This window comes from Macrobrachium nipponense, chromosome 39 (genome assembly GCF_015104395.2).
Source record: "Macrobrachium nipponense isolate FS-2020 chromosome 39, ASM1510439v2, whole genome shotgun sequence".
In the NCBI taxonomy this organism is placed as follows: domain Eukaryota; kingdom Metazoa; phylum Arthropoda; class Malacostraca; order Decapoda; family Palaemonidae; genus Macrobrachium; species Macrobrachium nipponense.
In genome coordinates, this window is record NC_061099.1 from 13,358,950 (window position 1) to 13,379,898 (window position 20,949).

At 41.8% G+C, this 20,949-nt stretch overlaps 1 pseudogene; it reads left to right on the top strand.

Moving 5' to 3' along the window:
- Positions 1–20,949, top strand: part of LOC135210139 (inositol polyphosphate 5-phosphatase K-like) — a 141,998-nt pseudogene that overhangs the window by 72,169 nt on the left and 48,880 nt on the right.

Here is a 20,949-nt window from a genome sequence, read left to right on the forward strand (position 1 = left end):
TGCAACCTCCCCTGCCTGTGCACATGATGTAAGTGCTCCTTCTTCTCCAAGGCCTATTCGTCGCCATAAGGATCTCAAGGCGCCTGTCAAGAGGTCGAAGGTAGTGAGTGCGGAGTTGGTGCAGCAGGAGTGTTTGCCTGCCTCTCTCACTGGTGCTTCCAAGAGTTCGACTCTAGGGGATTCTCCTTTGATATCGAGTGTTTGGGATTCCCCCCCCATCTCATGTCTGTACGTCCGCCACACCCGTGACTATTCATGGACATGTTAATGAATCATCTGTTGGGGTAAGTGATGTTCCTAGTGTTGTAGTGGGTTTGTCTCAAAAGCCGATGCATGGAACCAGCCCAGGCAGATTACTTGGGGATTCGGGTTGTTTGGCTGCTAACCCTTCCGTTAATTTTAGTGGGGAAGGTGCCTTAGAGGAGCCTGCACATCCTTCTCATCGTCGGTCTCTGTTGCCAGAGCAAGAGGAGGGAGACACGCAAGAGTTTTTGTCTTCCTTTTCGGAAGTTGTTGATCTCATTCATGGGTTTAACAATTTGGAAAGTAGGACTCAGGCTTGGTCGTCTTACACTCCTTCTTGCTTGGAAGCCTTATTGGGAGCTACTCAGGACCCCAAATCATCTCTTCAGCTTCCTTTGTTGGGGCACGTTCAGTCGGTCTTGCAGAAGGTTAACGCCTCTGATTCGGACCGGGACGTGATGTGAGAGAGATAGAGGCAGTACTTGTTCCCTTGGAGTCAAAATCACAACAATCTTATGAGCTGTCTGCTTCTTGATTTTAGCCAGTCTAAAAGTTGTCTAAAAGTTCCCATTAATGAATTTATGGGCTATACAAGTACGTAATAGAAACTTTTCTGCCCGATTCCGTAAAATCAATGGCACGTGATTCTGATGCTCACTATGAGTGGACCTGTCCACTAACAAAAACTTGTTAGTATGTATTGCTACTCCTATGAGGGGATCAGTCCACTAAGGGTTAAAGTACAATGTTTTCCTTCTGTCCTCTTGTGTTAGTAGTTAATATTGTAGTAGTACAATCTTTTCACACAAATGAATATTTTTTGCTGCTACCAGTATCTACGTATGTGTCCGTGCAGAAAGTAAACTGTTATGTTTTACTTGTTGTGTGAGTAGTGTTGGTTACACATAAAAAATATGAAAAACTGTGGTTAATTACTAGGTTGGGTCTCCTTTTAAGAGAGTTCAACATTCATTTCATTGGCTTTACTAAAACATTTTACACCATTATTTTGTATAAGTGACTTACCCAGTATAGGCAGTCCCCGGGTTACGACGGGGGTTCCGTTCTTGAGACATGCTGTAACCTGAAAATCGTCGTAAGCCGGAATATCGTCAAAAATCCAAAGAAAACCTTACTCTTAATGCTTTGGGTGAATTAAAAACTATGTAAACTGCATTCTTATTGCATTTTTCATGAAAAAAACCTTGAAATATTGATTATTTTGCATTTTTGGTGTCATATTTCTTGTGCCAGATCAGTGTTTTAGGCGTCATAACCCTGGAAATAATTCTGATGAATATAATTGAAAAGCGCCTCATCCTCGGAACGTCGTAAGCCGAACCTGTCATAACCTGGGGACTGCCTGTAGTGGCATCAATACTCTATTGTCGGTGCCAATAACTAGAAATTGGTGCATTATGATGGCACTAGACAAGTGCCATAAAACCAGATCACCGATAACTGAGGCCACCGATAACCGGAGACTGCCTGTACATACTAGGAATGACTTAGCTAATCCTCTCATTCTGTTTTCTACAGCACTTTGTGGCAGAATCACAAGCTAAAAAACAAAGGCAGCAAGACCTCCCCACATTCGCATTAGTCATTCCAGCTGTCAAAAATTCCCTTAGCCACACTTTCCCCTTTATGTTACTTTTTTCTTACAGGACGTTTGGTTTAACAAGCTAAAAAAACAAAACACTCGAAACACATGTACTCACCATACAAATCAACACAATCTGGACGAAAAGCTGTGCCTTCAGCGTATTGTGGCCATTGAAAAACAACTCCACCGCTACTAGTGAACAAAACACCAAACAACAAACCACTATCATCAACTCCCACTGAACACTAAAAACAAAAACAAAACATACAAGTACCAAAAAACCATACAAAGCACGATAAATCACTCATGCAAACAAACACCAAACAATCACCAAGGCTATACAACAATCTACAACATCAAACACCACAAATTACTCACAACTCGACAACTTTATGAACTGAAGCACAACTAACTCAATAACTCAAAAACCAAAATACAAAAAACACAACCTATCCAAAAAGTTCATACAGACTACTCAATTGACAACTTCTTGGTTGACCGCTCGGACTGAATGTTCTTGACTCTCTGACTGCCTACCTCCAACTGCTGAGCATGTTCGGCGGCCAAGCCACTTACGAGTAAGACGCAGACAAACAAGCAGTTCACTCAGCAACTACCCATTCATTATTCTCTCTCTCTCTCTCTCTCTCTCTCTCTCTCTCTCTCTCTCTCTCTCTCTCTCTCTCTCTCTCTCTCTCTCAATGGAAAATCAGACAGAAACTTTCCCCATACTATCTTAACAACTGATTCGACTCATAGTCGATGCTTGACTCACGACTCGGCTGATTCAACTGACGAGTGATGAGTGGTGGCGCCGACTATGTGTTTAGTACCAATTCAATTGACACGACATGTTTCGACTTCTCGCTTGGTCTTTTTGACTGAACGCCGGTAAAGGCATCATAGTGAGTGGTACTCAATTTAATGCAGTGTGCTCCGAGCATTTGTCTTTGGACACTTTGGAGTTGTTAGGCATTGGGGAAGAGGATAGACAATTTGCATGGTCCTTCCTTAATATCACCCTTCAAAAGGCAGGTACGTATTGATATCTCAACTCTGTCTCAGATGTCGCAGCAGTGAACTCCGAATCATTTGGCATCTGTTGCCACCTTCGAGTCCCTCATGATCCCCTGCACCTTGGACTGTGTAATTGATGATCCAAATCAGTCGGTACGTACTTTGTTCTACTATAGAGTGCTGTGGTACTTTCTGGAAAAGGCTCAACATCCTAAACTGGATATCTGTGATTTTTCCCCAGTACTAGATAGCCAAAGAGAGAGAGAAGTGTCTAAGGACAAGTTTCCCCACGGGCTTCATGTGATGATTGGAAGGATGTACTCTGCAACAGGTGATGACAGCACCTGTACAATCTGCCCGAGAGTTTGCAAAGTCAGTGGCTTGGTCCATTCCTTGCATTCCAAAGAATATGTCGGTCTGGAAGATAGATGTAGCCTCATCAGGACCACATTTATGTCTTTCTTCCTTTGGGTCTTTGCCCACAAGTCCTTGAAACTTTTGTTTTTATTTCTCCTTGGACCTGTGGTGGCTGCGCTACAAGTTACTTTCTTACCGGGCTCCTTTAAGAGGGTAAGTTGCATCTTGCCTAAGGTGTGTGGTTTTGGTTGTGAGAGGGATTCGAGAGTGACTGGCCTCTCCTCCTCCTCCTCCTTCCTTGTTCTCCTACTTCTCTTCCTTCAGGCTGAGAATTGGACTTGAACCTACACTTGCTGGACTGGCGTTGTGAAGGGCTGAATGTTTGGTACGTACAGTATATGTGATTGATTTATTATTATTTTTCTATGCCATGTTATTTATGGATGTGTTGGAGAGAAGGTATTGCTTTTTTTCTGGGGCAGTTTGCCGAGTCTGACGGGGTAGAGTGACGTGCTCCCCTTTTACCTGAATGGTGGTAGAGTTCCTGGGAGAGTTCCTGGATGGCTGGTTGAAGATGTGATATAGAAATATGTGTGAGAGTGAGTCAGTCAAAACAAGAGTGATTGGCCAGTTGGGAAGAATGAAAGGGAGTGTGGTCTACAAAAAGCACGATAAGTTTGAGGAGGCAAAAATGAAGGTTGGGGGAAGAAGTGGGCTTATATGTAGGCTAGAAGCATTGGGGCAGAAGGAATTATAGAGAGGAAGGAATTGAGGAAAACAAACAACTCGTGTGGAAGTTCTTGGCCACCATCCATGAGGAAAGCTTAATTTTCATTGAGAAGAAAAGAGATCAGAAGTGTTGGTCAGGGAAGAGCTTAAATTGGGAGGTTGTTTTCAAGATCTTAGAAGATCTGGGAGTAGGTGATGATGAATCAAAAGAGTTGTATGTTGGGTCTGAAGTTGTAAATGGAAGGACATGTAAGGACACTGTGGTGAGCCAAGTGTGATGCAAGCCTTGTTGGAGGAGAGTAGGAGAGATCGGATGGAAAGAGGAAGAAAAACTCTACAAGTGAATGTGGGAAATAATGGGAAAAGGAGCTAGAGCAGAAGCCAAAAGTGGCTTAGGAGTGGAAGTGTAAATAGTAGAGCAAATGGAAAAATGAGGGGAAGTCAGATGGAAATGAGTAGTAGTGATAAGGAGTGTTAAAGGTGTAGATGAACTGGGCATGTGAAAACAAATTCTAGATGGGCCAATGGCGAGGGTTTCGGCTGTGGGAAGAGAGGACATATTTTGCCGGACTGCCTGCAAGTGAAAGAGTTGAAGTGTTTCGGCTCCAGAAAGGTGGGGGATTGTATGAGAGACTGCCCTAGTGGAAGGAGAGTAGGATTTAATGGAAGTCATTGTGGAAACTGGAAAGAGTGGGCATTTTGCCAGGACATGTAAGATCCCTCTGAGTAAGTGTGAAGGATGTGGAATGGAGGGTCATGTGAAGGAAGTCTGCTGTAGCAAACCACAATCCCAGGGAAACTAAGTATGAACAGGGTTTACCTTGGAGAGCCTCGGGTATTGAAGGGATAGATGAACTGCATGTTAGAGAAGGGTTTGTAAGTGGGAATGTCTGTTTTGGGGAACGAGTAGATACGTACGTAGTTGTTTATGTAGTTAGAATTTGGGGGAATGTTACTGAAAGCATTGATTGGTACTGGTTGTAGTGGAAATGTGGTTTTCAGAAAGGCATATGAGAAAATAAAAGAAAACATAGCACAAAGTCAGGAATGTGCTGGATATGTAACAGGGATTGGAGGATTGGAAGTGGAGGTGTATGCAAGGTTTGCCGAGTCGGTTTCTGTTGCAGGAATAAAGCTGGAGGCGTTTTTATATTTACTTTGTCGACAGAGTGAATGAGAGGTACCGTATATGTTACTGGGGTATGCATTTGTTCCTACACGGTATGCAAACCCTTGGTCCTTTACAATAGGAATTACAAGCGGTGTAGCTGGGATTACGGATGTTAAATTCTTTAACAAGATGGTTAGGCAGTAACTACCACCCAGTAGGTGGGGAGACCTGCCTGGCTGGGCATAACCACTCCAATTTACTTGCAACTGTCTTCGAGAGATGTATTTTGTGAGCTCTTGCTGACTGGTCATTAATCACGACTTCATGGTGGGGTCTTTCTTTTATTGTTTCTAAAATGTTTTGAATACTATACTGTGTTCGATATTAATGATTAATATACAAACCCACTTTTTGTGATAAGCCTTGCTAGCCACCTTTCCCCTTTCCCCTACAACCAGTATCAATCAATGCTTTCAATAACACTTGCCCACATTCTACCCTAACACATAAACAACTAGGTATCTACTCGTTCCCCTAAACAGACGTCCCACTTACAACCCATCTCTCATAGGCAGTTCATTTGTATCTACACCCTTATCACTTATTCTCACCCTTTAATGTAAGAGTGTGACGGTATATTTATTTGACATTTATGCTTGCACTTTGAAGAATTTACCAGGAAGAAACTTCGGAGGTTTGTCCTTTTATTTTTTCTCTCCTGGTACTCCCCCTTCTCCTTCACCCCTTTTGCTAACTCATTGGATGAAGAAGGGGGCGTGTGGTGTTGATGTTTGAGGGATCTCCTCTTGTTTCAGAGGGCAGTGCCCTTTGGTGTGAAAGGTGTATCCTTCTTTTTAATCACATTTAATTTTTTCTGCAGGCTAACAGTTAGCAATAGTAGATTACAGCAGTGGATGGCTGGATATCTCTTCATGTTGGCTATCCTGACCCTCGGAATGGTACCCGTGACTCATTAGCATGCTGTGACATTGGCTCTCGAGTGTGTGTATGGTTCCCTTGCTGAAAAAATCATATTTATTTGCTCCTGTTATCCTGGTGTTTTGTCACTGGACAGTATCTACACAGCTACCTTGTGGTTGTTAATTCTACTTTTGCGATGACTCTGCTTCATCATTAGAAGAAGTCCTGTGGGAGCTAGCGAAGAAGATGAGGAAGAAGAGGTCTTGAAAAGTGTTGATGTCTTTGTCTAAGGTTCTGCATCCATCCCTCAGGAGGAGGCAGTTGTCTCTCTCATTGGCTCACATGCTCCTTTGGGATTGGGAGTGTGACGCTGTCCCCAGGGTCTAGTGTCTCGGGAGCCTCAGGAGTTTGAACCAAGGTTCGTTCTCCTGTCTCTGGTACCAGGGGTGTTTCGGAGACTTAATTGCGAGTTTATCCAAATGTACAACTCCAAGGGGATCGTATATCCAGTCAGTGATGAGGAGTCTTCTCTTCGGTGACAGTGGTGCAGAGTGAGAGAAGGGGCCAACCACAGCTTGGACACACCTGGAAAGACAGAACTGGCTTTCGCCAGGTGCGCCGCTGCTAGCAGTGGCACTACTAACTACTACAGATTGACAAGAACCTTAAGAAATTGTCTCGCCAAGGCAACCACTCTCTCCTAGACCCACGTTGCTGTCACCACCGCCAGGTTGGTGACAAAGCATGGCTCACTCCTTTTGACAGTGCTGCTGTGAGGAGGAATGAGAGCATCCAATCCTCCTCTCCTATTCCCTCTACATACTTCCTTGGGCAACATCGGGAGGGGTGAGGTGAATGGGAGGAGTCCTGCAGTGTCTTCTGCAGGATTCAACGTCAGTGACCTACATTTCTGGAGGGCTACTAGGGTCCCACTGAACGTACACCCACGTTGCTGAGGAAGGAACTTCTGTCAGTGATGGAGAGACTTTTCACCGTATTGTCACTTGGTGTTCCGATTCTCAGGATTCAAACACCTAAAGACTGAGTTTTCCCCGGCTCTTTCTGTCCTTTGAGCATATTCCAATCCGCAGTCCCTTTGGGGTCTTGCGTTTTGGGAGCCTCGAGTGCATATTCTGTTGAATTGCACTCTTAATTCAGTCTTAAATGCTCGCATATATGACTGGTTTTTATGCCTGTTCCTCCTTGATTTCTACGGAGTTGAAGTGGGACCCCTCCCCAAGGATTATTTAACGAAATTCGGGAGTCATGCTGAACACTTGAATTCCTTGGAATTTCTGATATGATTTCCAAACACTTGGGCGAGATAGAAATTCCCGATTATTGTTATTACAAGAATTGGGAGTCTTGCTGAGTGCAGGAATTCCATAGAATTTTAGGCATTCTCAGAGTGTTTTGGTTTTCTGCATTTCCAAACACTCGGGTGAGATGAGCATTCCCGATAACTGTCATTTCAAGAATTGGAAGTCTCGCTGAGAGCCTGGATCCCTTGGTTTTGCTCAGGCTTGCCGGGTGCTTGGCTTCATCATGTTGCCAAGCACCAGGGTGAGCCTTGTACCAGTCTCGCCCGATTATTGTTTTACAAGAGTCGAGACTCGCGCCGGGAATTCTTACAAATTCTAGCACTCACTAAGCACTTACTATCATGAGTACTTAGGAAATGAGACGAGTATTTACTAATACAGAAAAGTTTGCTCTTCAGTCTGGTTTGGGTTCTATGCAAAGCTTGGTACGGCATGCCAACATCTTGAAGCATGGTCAAGTCCCGTCCTTGTGTCTTGGACCCTACGGTCCGAACACATTGGACAGCAGACACAGAATCCCTCTTTATTATTCTTCTTAGAGCATCAGCCCTGAAGGAGATGAGTTGACTGGGAAGAAGTGATAGTTCTTTCCTGATGATTACCACCCATAATTATGTGGTGGTGGTCTGCTCAGCTCACTTGACTCGGCTCTGCCAGCCCAGCTCTGCTGAGTTGAGTTCTTGGCTCTGCCAAACAAACTCTGCTTTTGATCAATGCGGTTCCTTGCCATGGCATGGCACCCTCCTTTCTCATGTTGCAGTCCTGGTGTCATCTCTTCAGACTATCAAGTTCCACAGAAGGGTTCGTCGTCTTCGTCTTCAGCATCGTCCTTCGATGCCTCCTTACCTCTCTCTTCGATGCCTCCTTACCTCCCTCTTCGAAGGGTTGAGGAAGGTAGCTTCTCCACCCCCTAAGAAGTCTCGACTTGAGACTTCTAAGGGTCTGGATCCTCCTCCTCCTCCTCCTCCCCGAGGAAGAAGCAGTTGGCTCTCTTATCGGCTCAGGAACAGTGGCGCTGTCCCCAGGACCGGGTGTCGCGGGAGCCCCAGGAATTCGGACCCAGGTTTGTTCTACAGTCTCTGGTTCCAAGGGCACTGCTCATGGAACTGGAGCTTTGTTGGGTATTGGTTCGCGAGTTACCCGGAGTATACAACCTCAAAAGGGAGTCGTACACCCATAGTCAGTAATGGGGAGTCTTCTCTTAGTTGTGACAGAGGCGCAGGGTGCGAGGAGGGACCGAGCTGCCTTGGCATCTCAGGCCCACCTGTGAAAGCCAGGAATGGCTCTTCCTCAGATGTCAATGTCGATATTGCTGTCCCTCGGGACAAGGCATCTGGGGAAGCTAGGAGGAGGTTCTCTGGGTAGTCCTCTTTGTGAGGTTCGATCATGGAGAAGACAGATGTGTAGCAAGACATGGCAAATTCTCACCAACTTTTGGCGCACTTAACTCCGCTTAACTCTCACTTGTGTTCCCGCAATTGAACCAGCTGTAGGGAAGAATGCTTTGCTTGGTTAGTGAGAACCTTTGCTCTCCCTTCAGGAAATGTTTTTCGCTGAGGCGAATATGTTTTCCTACTCTTTGTATTGCTATCATCACCACAAGTTCAGAGAAGAGCGGGCAAGAAGGGTCACTCCTCTTTTTTTTTTTCTGCTCTACTTCCTGGGTTACACCAGGAATAGTGAGGGAATAAGAGGAACTCTACCGAGTCTACTCCCCAGATTTCAAATAATACAAGAGACTATGTTCCTGGTTCGATCTTAGGATCTCATCGAATGTAAGTTCAATCTGTTCAGGATGAATATCACTGAGAAGTTTGAACTCCACCTCTCCAGTGTTCCCATTTTAGGGAACTACCAGTTCAGCATGAACTTTGGTTTCCTGTTATCGCCATAGAAATATCCCTTCAGGACAGCTTCACCTTAGCTCTTATCAGAGAATGAAGCAGGTCTACTTCCAATCCTTATTCTTTTTCTCTTTTGAAGTGAAGAAGAATTAGGTTGGTGCTCGATTAACAGGAACCTACAAATATACTTGTACATTCTCCTCACGACATGCTTCTGTTATCAGTTGCACCGTCCGAGTAATAGGCACATACCTGTAAGTTAATTCTTCTGGTATGTGACCAAGATGAATAGTACTTTCTCTTAATTAACCTGAAACTCAGGACAGTCTTTCAGGCCTCCCAAGAGTTTCCGGTTTTGATTTTGAGACACCTAGTGGTATTGTTTGACAACAACACTGCAGGGTTGGCATTATCACCGAACAAGAGGGTTTCTTTCCCTCTTGTCTCAGTTAACATGTACGTAGGTACTCGAGCGTATCTGTAGTGCACTTGATAGCTCTGTAAGACGAACACATTCCAACGTAGAATGTACTACCAGGTAACTCAGCCAACAAAGTCTAACAAGGGGCAGAGCACTACCTTCTCATAGACATATTGTTCATCTTAGTACATATTGTTTCTCCTCTGTTGAGGGTTAACTACTAAATTCAGTGGTCCCCCGTATTCATAGGGGACGTGTACCATACCCCCCTGTGAATAGTTAGAACCCGTTAATAGTTGGAGCCCCTATAAAAATGCTGAAAACTGCCTATTTTGTTAGTTAAAACTCAAGAGAAACCCACTAAAAAATTTTATACCTGGTTTTTTTAATAGTTTTATCACAAAAAGTGCATTATATGATGAAATTGATAACAAAACCCAGGAATTTGTGGATATTTCTCAGAAAAATACTGCAAATAGGAGAATTTCCCACAAATAATGGGTAGATATGGTCCAGAGAGAAATCCGCAAATGCGTGAGTCAACGAATCCGGATAACGAGAGTAAGGGAGGCCCACTGTACTAATTTGAATCTCTGCCTGGCCATCACAGACTTAGGTCTCTGGTTGGCTCGGAATTCTCACATATGGTTCATGTCTCGTGCTCCACATTTGGCATTGCGAGAATTACCAAACAGAGATATGTCTCATTAGACTCATTATCATCTCTCTGTTTACCTTAGGGTATAACGGAAGTCTGTAAGTCTTCTGCTTCGTCACAATTAACCCATAGGCCACTGCAATGATTCTGAAGGATTTTTCAGACAAATACACCTTTTTTGTTTTGTCTTTGTATACATTTTCTAATTTGTTAATGTTCAACAACTAGTCGTTCACCACGAATTGGAGTAAATGTTGGAAGACTTCATCTGCCCTGACAGTGCTGCTGTCAGGGTAGAGAGAAGAGTTCCTCCCTGAACCAACCTTCACAGTGTCAACAAAGCAGTTTGTGCAGGTTTTACGAACCTGTGTTTTACTCACTCACTGTAGTCTTTCATGTAAGTAGTATTATATCTCTTCAGTTGAGATTCTACTACTAATGGGAAACTTTTTCTTGGTTTTGCCATCCCAGGGTGCCGGCCTCTGAATGGCTTTTGACTCTTGTTTGGGACATGCAAGCCCTTATGAGAGTCATCAGACAGTTTATGTTTGTCAAGACTGCATCCTGTCTCTATCCAGCAGTGGCAAAGAGGATTCATGTGTTGCATGGATCATCTTCAACATAACCCTTCAAAAGGTGGATTTTCATTTCGCTACTCCGTCTTGGATGTTGAATATTTCAGCATCTGTTTTGATGGGTCGAATCCTTCATGATCCTCTATGCCTTGGACTGTATTTATTGATCAAGATCCATCATTAATTTGTCCTGTTGATGGGTTGTTGGCTCTGTGGAGACTTGACACCCTTCATTAGATGTTGATTTCCTTTCTCCAATGTGGGCTTGCCAATGAAGAAGTGTCTGAGGATATGGCTTCTTCTGAGTCCTGCGAGAATGCGGGCTTCATCTCTGCAGATAGCTATGTCACCTGTATGTTCTTCCCAAGAGCGCACAGTGCCAGTGGCTTGGTCTTCATCACACTCTGAAAAATTTGTCGGAATGGAAGATAGATGTAGTCCCATGAGGACCACATTATTTTCTTCCTTGGGGTAGTTGCCCACAGGTCCTTGGAACACCTTTTCCTTGGACATGTGGTGGATACTCAACAAGTTGTGTTTGCTTACCGAGCTCCTTCAAGTTGCATCTCTTGCCTATGGTGTGCAGTTCTAGAGGTAAGAAGGATGCAAGAGTGGCTGGTCTCTCCTCCTTCCCCCTCCCCGTCCTTCTACTTCTCTTCCTTCGGGTTGAAAATAGGACCTGAACTTACACTGGCTATTTAGGTGTTTGATGAGGTAAGCTTCTCATGAGAATCATAGAAGAATTCCACTCCTCTCTCTAGCAAGGGGAAGAAGGAGATGTGGGCAATAAGGCAGGAACGTCTCTTCTTTTGCCTTAATGCCTCCAACTCTTTACATTCTTCCCTGCTTTTTGTATGAGTTACAATTCCGCAATCATTTTGAAAAGGCACAAAGGTCTGTCTTTTGATCTTGCAGTTCTTAGACTCCGATCAATGTGTCAGAGGCAGGGCACTCCTCCTCGCTCTTTCAGCCAGGAGGAATCGCCCAGGTGTGCTGAACTCCTGGCAGTTCTAGGGACTCGCTCAGGTTCCTCCCTCCAATCAATGAGTCTTCCTATTGTTAAGGACAGAAGGTTTGTATATCGTGTAGGAACAAATCATAGTTTTTGTAAGTTTTTCCTAACTATACAAACCTCATGCCACCCCTCAGTCTGAAATATTGGCCAAAAGTAAATTGGAGTGTTTATGTCTGGGCAGGCGGGTCTCCCTGCCCACCGGGTGGTAGTTACTGCTTAACTACCTTTTAAAGAATTTAACGGCCTTAATTCCAGTTACACCACTTTTAATTCCTATTGTAAAGGACCTCAGGTTTGTACTATATTTAGAAAAAATGTAATTTACTTTTAAAAATTGTGGTTTTTGAAGATAAAATGGGGTAAGAAGAGTGTGAAGTTGTATGTGGAGGAGGATGGAGAAGTTTAAAGTTGGTTTCTGGAGTGGAGGTGTATGAGATGGAGGACGTACCATTGCCAATAGATTTGGAGTGTGTGTGTGCAGTGTGAAAGTAGGATGGAGAACCAATGTAGGATGGAGAACCAATGTCGGAGTGGGTGCAGAAAGTTTGGGTGAAATATTCATAATAGATGGTAGCTCTGCATGCTATGAAATATGGTGGGTTACACATGTTTTTTATGGAATTATGGATGTAAAGGGCCCAAAGGTGTGTGTACAGGTGTGTGGGGATGTGAAAAAGAAAAGGTGGAGAGGAATACATCTGGCTGATACATTGGGAAGCTTAAGAAGTGTGATTGATTTGAGTAATAATAAATTTGTTAAGGGGTATGATGTGATGGCCAAAGGGGAAAAGTCAATAGAGGGGAGTAAAGAAAAGGTAAGGGAAAAGGTGAGAGTGAATAAGAAATTGAGCGAGGAAGAGAAAGAGCAGGTGTATGAGCTGTTGTGGGAAAGAAAGGGTGTGTTGAGTCAAGGTAATGAGGACTTTGGGACAGCCAGGTTGCTGGAGTTCTGTATTCAACTGACTGACGACTTGCCGATTTATCGTAGACTGACATTTTCCGCCTCCGGCAATTTGAGAGATTGAAGAGCAGTGTGAGAAATTAGAAAGGATAGGAGTAATTGAACCCAGTAAGAGTGCTTGGAATAGTCCGATTGTGCTGGTAAGAAAGCCTGATGGAAGACTTAAGAATGTGTATTGATTATCGGAGAGTAAATGAAATAACAGTAAAGAAAAGGATTCCGTATGTGTGTGGTATCCAATTGTGTATACAGTATGCATGGGGTGAAGGTGTTTACAAAATGGGTCTGGTAAGGTTTATGTATTATCAGATGCCAGTGGCAGAAGATTGTAGGCCAATAACTGCTCTCTCAACTACAAAAAAACTGTATCAGTCCTGCAATCTCAGTTTTGGATTTGCTAATGCACCAGCTGCATTTCAAAGAGCAATGAATGTGGTACTGAGCGGTTTTCCCCACGAAAATGTGCTGGTGTTTCTTTATGACATTTTGGTTATGAGTAAGACCATGGAAGAGCATGAGATTGATGCGGGTGGTGTTGAAGAAGCTAGAGGAAGTGGGGGTGAAAGTCAAGGTGAGTAAGTGTGAGTGGTTCATGGAAGAAGTGGAGTTTTTGGGTCATAAGGTGAGTGAGTCAGGTGTATGAAAAGCAGAAAAATTTGTGGAGAAAGTGAGAAATTTCCCTTAGCCTAGGACTGTGCGAAAATGGTTTGGAAGGAAGTTTATGGAAGATTGTTCAGGATTGCAAAGCTGTTGTCAGAATGGACCGGCTGTAAGAAGAGTACAGTCGTGAGGTGGGATGAAAAGATGGTGAAAGTATTTGAGAAGTTGAAAGAGGAAATGATGAAGGATGTGGAGTTGGCATACTCTATGATAAAGATGCCATTAAGTTAGAAGTGTATACAGATGCAAGTGGAGTGTCGATGTGTGGATGTTTGATGCAAAAGCAAGTAGTGAGGGGGATTGAAAGCCAAAGAGTGATAGCATATGTCAGTAAGGCATTTAGTTCAGCAGAGCGAAAATATTCTACTATTGAGAGAGAGAAATGGCTGCACTGCGATTTTGTGCGAAAGCTTTACAACTGTTTCTGTATGGTGTGAGGTTTGTGGCACATATGGACAATCAACCTCTAGTGTATCTGCAGAAAATGAAGGGAGTGGATGCTCGAATTGCACTACCTTCAGGGGATTTGAGTGGCTGATTTTGTGGTGGAATGTGTCCCAGGTAAAAGGAATGTTATTGCAGAGTTGATGTCTAGGCTACCTGGGGAAAGGAAAGAACAGTAAATGAAAAACATAAGACCAGAGTATCTGCCAGAGGATTGTTAGTACAGGTACCTGGAATTGTTAATGAACTGAGGTCGGAGGTAATTGAAGAAGTTTGGAAAAGACCTGGAGGTTTGGGAGTGTGAAATGTAGAATGGTATCGGAAGAGCCTGAGAGCTATGATGTGTCTTGGAGTAGCCCCATTTCAGGAGGTTTTGATGGCAGTGAGTAAAATGTATAAGGTGATTGTGTCCGTACACATTGTAGGGGAGAAGCCTATAGTATATCTGCATGAGGGAGTGAAAGAAGTGGAGCAAGAATTTTACTTGCAGTGTTTGAGTGGGGTACACTATAACTGAGTTGTATAAAAAAGAGCTATGAACAGGAATATGAGAAAGAAGAAACGCTGAAGAGAGAACGTCTGAATTGTTGGGAGTAGAAGATGATAGTAAGGAAGTAAATGAAGGATGTTTGGTTTGTGGAAGAGACAAGTGTCAGTGTTGACACGAGGGGAAATACAATGGTTGTGGGAGTAGATATCAGTGGAGGACACAGTATGTACTGTGAATTGGTGGACATGGGAGTGCAAATATCATCAGCTAACACACGTGTGGTTAGGTATGTTGAGAGAGTGAATTGGAACGTTAAAAGGAAATCAGTGAATGTGTCAATAAAAGGTACAGTAGCAGGAAGATCAGTTGGATGGGAAGAAGTGAGGTTGAAGGTAAAGTTGGGAGAGAGTGAGGTGGAAGCATGTTTTGTGGTACTGGGAAATGACCAAATACTACTGTATTATTTCTGGTTTGGATCAGTTAGCCTAGGTTTTTGCCATGGGGAACCCCTATAAAGCAAGAGCTTTGGTGTTCCTTCACTTCCAAAGGGGTTGCAGTTACTTAAAATTAGGCCCTCTTGTTTTTATCCTTCAATAAGTCATAATTGTTCCCTCAAGGCACTGTGAGGGAGGTTCTGTCTGCCTTTCAGAAGAATTCGACGCATGACTTACTAGCTCAGTTGTCGTAGCATCCACAAGCAACTTCTGCTGCTCCTGCCAAGGTTTTTATTTTCACCTCTGCAACAACCCTTTTGAGGAAGAAAGTCATGTCCTCAAAAGAGACCCCGCCCCAACCTTTGGCCCTCTTCAAAGTATTTAGGAAGTCTTCCATCAAGACTTCCTCCAAGTGTATCTCTAGTCCTTTGCACTCCTGTCACTGCCAGACTGCAACTATTTTAGGAGGAGTGGAGTTGCAAGGGGGCAGAACCTTGGGTGGTTCAGGTTCTTCAACGAGGTACTTCATTCCTTTCCAAGTCTTCCATCTCCTTAGCGACTTACTGTGCATAATCAGAGAGGTTTTGACTCTAGCAGAAGTAGTACAACCTCTGATCAGGAAGGTTCAAGGTTCTATCCAAGATCTGGATGCCAAATCATACTCCAAGTGTCTGCCAGCTCCTGAGTCTCTAGCTCACCTGGCACCTAACTCATCTGGCTCTAGCTCCAATGGCGGATCTAGAAATCTTTCATTGGGGGGCCATTTATATCAATATTTATATGAAGTACATGTATGCACACAAATATACTAGTTGTTGTACAGTTGTTGAAATAATCATTAAATAAGCAAATATTTGGTACTAGTAACGATGATTTGAAAGAAAGCTATTCTGTTGTTCATATCCATGGGAGCCTTACATGACAGGCATCCCCCCCCCCCCCCCCCCCCCCCCCCCCCCCCCCTTAATGCACCACTGGCCAGCTCAGAATAGTATAGAGAGCTATCTGTCCAGTTGGAGTTTTTTTTTCAGGATTTCCCTGAGCTGAACAGGAATCAGACAACCATCTATAATAACCTAGGGAGTTATGGCAAGAACCTGTCTCTTCCTCTGTCTAAATGTCATGTCTTCCATTTTATATGGACTTCATTTTTAAAACACACTCAGTGCTGTGGAGTGCTTTTTGCCTACTTTGAAGTGAAGCTAAGTACATCAGAACAGCCTCTACCTCATTACTTTTGAGATGCCATATACTCTTGAAGCCATATTATTATCAAACTACCAGAAGCATAAGCAACAGTTTCAAAATTTTTCAATATCTTGGACCAATTTTAGTGGAAGGAAACAGTATGTTCTCTTACTATCTCTTTGCCTTTTCAATAAGGTGCTGAGTTTGGAAAGCCAGTGGGTACAATGTACAGTAAGTTCCAAAACTGAAGCGACAAATTTCAGAGAATTTCGTTCGAAATTCACTAACTGGCAACTACAACTCGTAGCTGAAAAATATATATTTTTTCTACAGTGAAAGCTCTATCAAGCAAAATAAAGCTAACATATGATGCACAAATATCAAATCTATGATATTTATAACAATCATAAGAAAAAATTAAGGTAATAGTAATTATTTTAAAGTATAGCAATTACTTCAAACTATAGAAACGAAACAATTTGAAATTTTCGTTCAACACAGGATTACCAACATTACCAATGTATATTTCGAGCAATGTGGAAACAAATATTTAATATTATAGTGTATTATAAATTATTTTAGCGAAGATGCATAAAACCATGCAAGTATCAATAGAATGTGAAGGGAAAATCTCTGCGACATTAAACATAATCAACCATGAATGCGCCTAGATTCAATGGAGAAGTTGGGGGTGGTTGGTAGTTCTGACTCTAGCTTCTAGGACCGACCATAAAACACCATCTTCGAGAAAGGCTCTAACTTCTGTTGCTACCTTCAGGTGACTAGGCCTAGTTCCGGGCATTGCAAGGCTTACAATGCAGGGCCACTGTCTGTTATTTAGGCAAAGATAGAACTTTCAGGACCGACACCAGGACCTATCCTTGCACCTGGGAAACAGACTCGCTATATAAAAAATAAGAAAGTCGGTCGCAAACAACCAGAACACCCGTAAAATCACCATCTGGTTAAGTAGGGAGACGACAGACCCCAACCACCCCTTCCCCCCTCTACCTTTACCTCTACCCACAATACTAACTCCACCTTTTTCACTTACAACCTATTCTTCAAATCTTCGAGTCATATCCCAACCGTGAAATTTAAGACTGAATTTGCGTAAGTGGGCGTATCATAAGGGAGTGATATCACCCAAATTCATATCACCACTGACAACCAGCAATCAGTTCGATCCAGTCAAGTATCATGCATAACAGAAATTTATAAGTTTTTGGGGATATATATATATATATATATCTATATATATATATATATATATATATATATATATATATATATATATATATATAGATATATATATATATATATATTATATATATATCTATATATATATAAAGAAGCACCCGAGCATGACCAATAGGCCTAGTGCTCGATTCTTAAACAGACCTGTGGTTATTCCTGATAGATAAAAACGTCCTGAGAGAGAGAGAGAGAGAGAGAGAGAGAGAGAGAGAGAGAGAGAGAGGAGGAGAGAGCATAACAGCAAGGGAATACTCGAATTAAAATAATACTCGCCAAGCATATTCACACACCGGATCGTATGGACAAGAATAGTCTCACTTATGCACTGAAAGAAAGAAAAAAAAAAAAGGTGGAAACCTACGAAATACTTGTCTGGTGCGACCCTGACGCAATTCCGCATGCAAATATTTGCACAATCGAGATATTCCATGAAATTATTAACTAACAAGCTGGAAAATATATTTCCTTGATTCTTGAAATATGCCTAACCATGTAACCAACGCTAAACGCGCACATAACTTGGATTTCGTTTTTTTTTTTTTCTTTCTTTTTTTTTTACACCAACTTGTCTTAATTATATTTCATTTAATCAGATGCTAAACTTCTCTGTGCTTTATCAAAAGAAATCATAATAACTTTCGATATAACGCTATAAAAGTAGAAAGTTAATTTACAAATATTAGGCCAATGCTTATGCACACGGTTCCTGCTGCCACTCTATGGTGAACACTTCATATCACACTTTGGAAGCCGCAGATGTTTCTTTGGGGAAATTCTTTTTTTTCTATTAATAAACAATTACTGAACTAACATTGATCATTCACTGGGGAAATACTTTGTGCGCTTATTCAGTTAATCACTGATACGTATTATCAGATAAATAGGATGACAATAATTGGAATAAAATATACTAACTGGCAACCCCATGAGTTTCTATAGAAGTACGATCAATTCTGAGATTTGTCGCTTCACTTCTGGAACTTACTGTACCTGGAGCACCCTCCACTCTCAGTGGATGGGTCATGACTTTATTTTTGTGTAGGTGTCAGGGTTTTCTGGTTTTTAATTTAGTGCTGTACCCAGAGCAAGGGCAGGCACCAATCATGCTTTGCTAGGAATCGGAGCACTTCCCTTGCTGCAAAGTTCCCCCCAAATAGGAGGCGACCCTTGCTATACCACCACGCCAAGTTAAGACGAGTACCAACAACATGTAATATCCATCTACAGTAGCTCTCCTAACTGATAGGAAATGACAAGCATTGTTTTCAATGCTAGCAACTTTTATATTTCAAATTCATTACATGACTTAATGTTTTGGGGTAGGATATGTCCATGATCCCACCTCCTTTCAATTTGGAATCAGCTATGTAATTATGTACTGGGTAAGTCACTTAAATACAAAATTTTTTTATAATAAAATTAAGTTTTTAAGTTTTGTTACCCAGTAATTACAGTGGCTCCCCTGTATTTGCATTCTCCGGATTTGCGCATTTCTCTGTGGGCCATATCTACCCATTATTCACGGAAAATTCGCCTATTTGCGGTATTTTTCTGAGAAGTATCCAGAAATTCCTAGTTTTTCTTATCAAAATGATTTTATCATAAAATGTACTTTTTATGATAAAACTATTAAAAATCCAGGTATAAAAATTTTTAGGGGGTTTTTGAGTTTTACCTACCAAAAGCCGTTTTCAGCATTTTTATAGTGATTCCAACTATATTCGCAGATTTTAACTATTCGCAGGGGGGGAGTCTGGTACACATCCCCCACGGATATGGGGAACCACTGTACATGATAAGAGCCTTCCCTCCTCCCCTCTGATGAACATTATGCATAAAACAAAATGAGACAATAAGGTATTATTGCCGTTAGAGGTTGGCACTATACACCTGCACTGAGCTTTCGAAGTGCTATCTGCGAAATTTAAATTTAGGCTGCCATTACGTGGAAACTAGCTATGTAATTACTGGGTAAGTATATACAAAACTTAGTCTTATAATAAAAATAGTATTATTATAAAAATATCATGTCACTTTTAGCACACGGGTATATTAAAAGACCTGTATTTCATGTGCCAAGCATAGTGTAGAAATACTAGCAGTAGGTCTATTCTGGCTTGTCCATTTGTAAGTTGATATAATGAAATGATCAGATGATGTTTCCTTTATTTTAACTTGTAAAATCAAGTTGAAAGATTGACACTTGAAGAAACAACATTCATTTGGAATATGTGAAGTTATGTCAAGTAACAATGTTGCATTGTAGAAAGGCAGGTAATGCTAGTGTGAATGTTTATTTCCCTTGAGCAAAGCACTGTCTGTTATGCTTTCTTTTATATTTCCAGACGTAGACCTGCATGGACTGATAGAATTCTTTATCAGGTTCATGTTGATGCTTATGAAAATGTCAAGTTGGGAGTGAAGCAAGCATCATACTCATCAGTAGATACATACACACAGTCTGATCATAAGCCTGTGTTTTCCAATTACTTTATCAAGGTATGTCTCTTTATGAAATTTAATGAATTCAATTAATTTACATTGGTTAGTTTTGGCTCTTCAAAGCTTTTCTGAAGCTATTTGAAGTAACTTTAGCTCCATGTAACTACCACTTTTGATTTCTAGTGTTATCAGCATAATGATTTATTTCATCACAACCCTATCAATCATATATATACCTACAGTTGTGATATGTGAATGTCAGAATGACAAGAATTTAGTATATCAGACAGAAGGTTGGTCTCAGCAATTCATATGCCACTGGACCCTTTTTAGGTATTCTTTCTGAATTGTAGCACTGTTGATATCTATGCAATATCTCAGCTTGTTTCCCTTTTACTGGATTGCCCTTTTTCATTGTTATTGTAACATTTGCTATTCAAATTTCTTGTCCTGCCTTTTTCTTCTTCTTTTAAAATTAATGACTGAGGTGTGATTACATACATCTTAGCAGATACTTCTAAGGTGCCAGTGTCTACCTTTGGATTGCAGCTTTATGGTGTGGTTTCTAGGAGTACTTTCAAGGTTCATATTTAAAATTTTGAGAAATATGTTTCTTTACAAAGTTTTTTAATGTTCTTATTTTTTTACTGGGGAAGGGGCTTTAAATCCTGAGCAGTTATCATGAAATGTTACATATCTGGCTGAAATAGTGGGGTCAGGTAAAACATATGAAGAAAGAGATGAGCTGGAGGCCTTACTCAACAGGGAATGTTGCAGATAAGACACTTAAGTTTGCTTAAAATCATATTTGTTCATATCCAGAACAAATCCTCGGTCTTAACAATAGGATAATCCTCTTGAGCTAGCTGGAAGCCAGTTAAAAACAATCAAAGATTGTAAAGCAAGGAATCTGTGGCATCTGCAACTCATGCATATACAGGCGGTCCCCGGGTTACGACGGGGGTTCCGTTCTTAAGACGCGTCATAACCCGAAAATCGTCGTAAGCCAGAACGACGTTCTTGAAAACATGTCCACAGGGAAAATTTCACTACTAATTTGCAATTTTTCTTAAGGCCGTATCTCTAAAATTATCACTAATTTACTTTTTTTCATGTGCAACACTGTGTATTCACAAATTACTGTATATTTTCATTAAAATACAAGAGAGAGAGAGAGAGAGAGAGAGAGAGTAGTAGAGTAGAGAGAGAGAGAAAGAGAGAGAGAGAGAGAGAGAGAGAAATAACTCCTTAGGT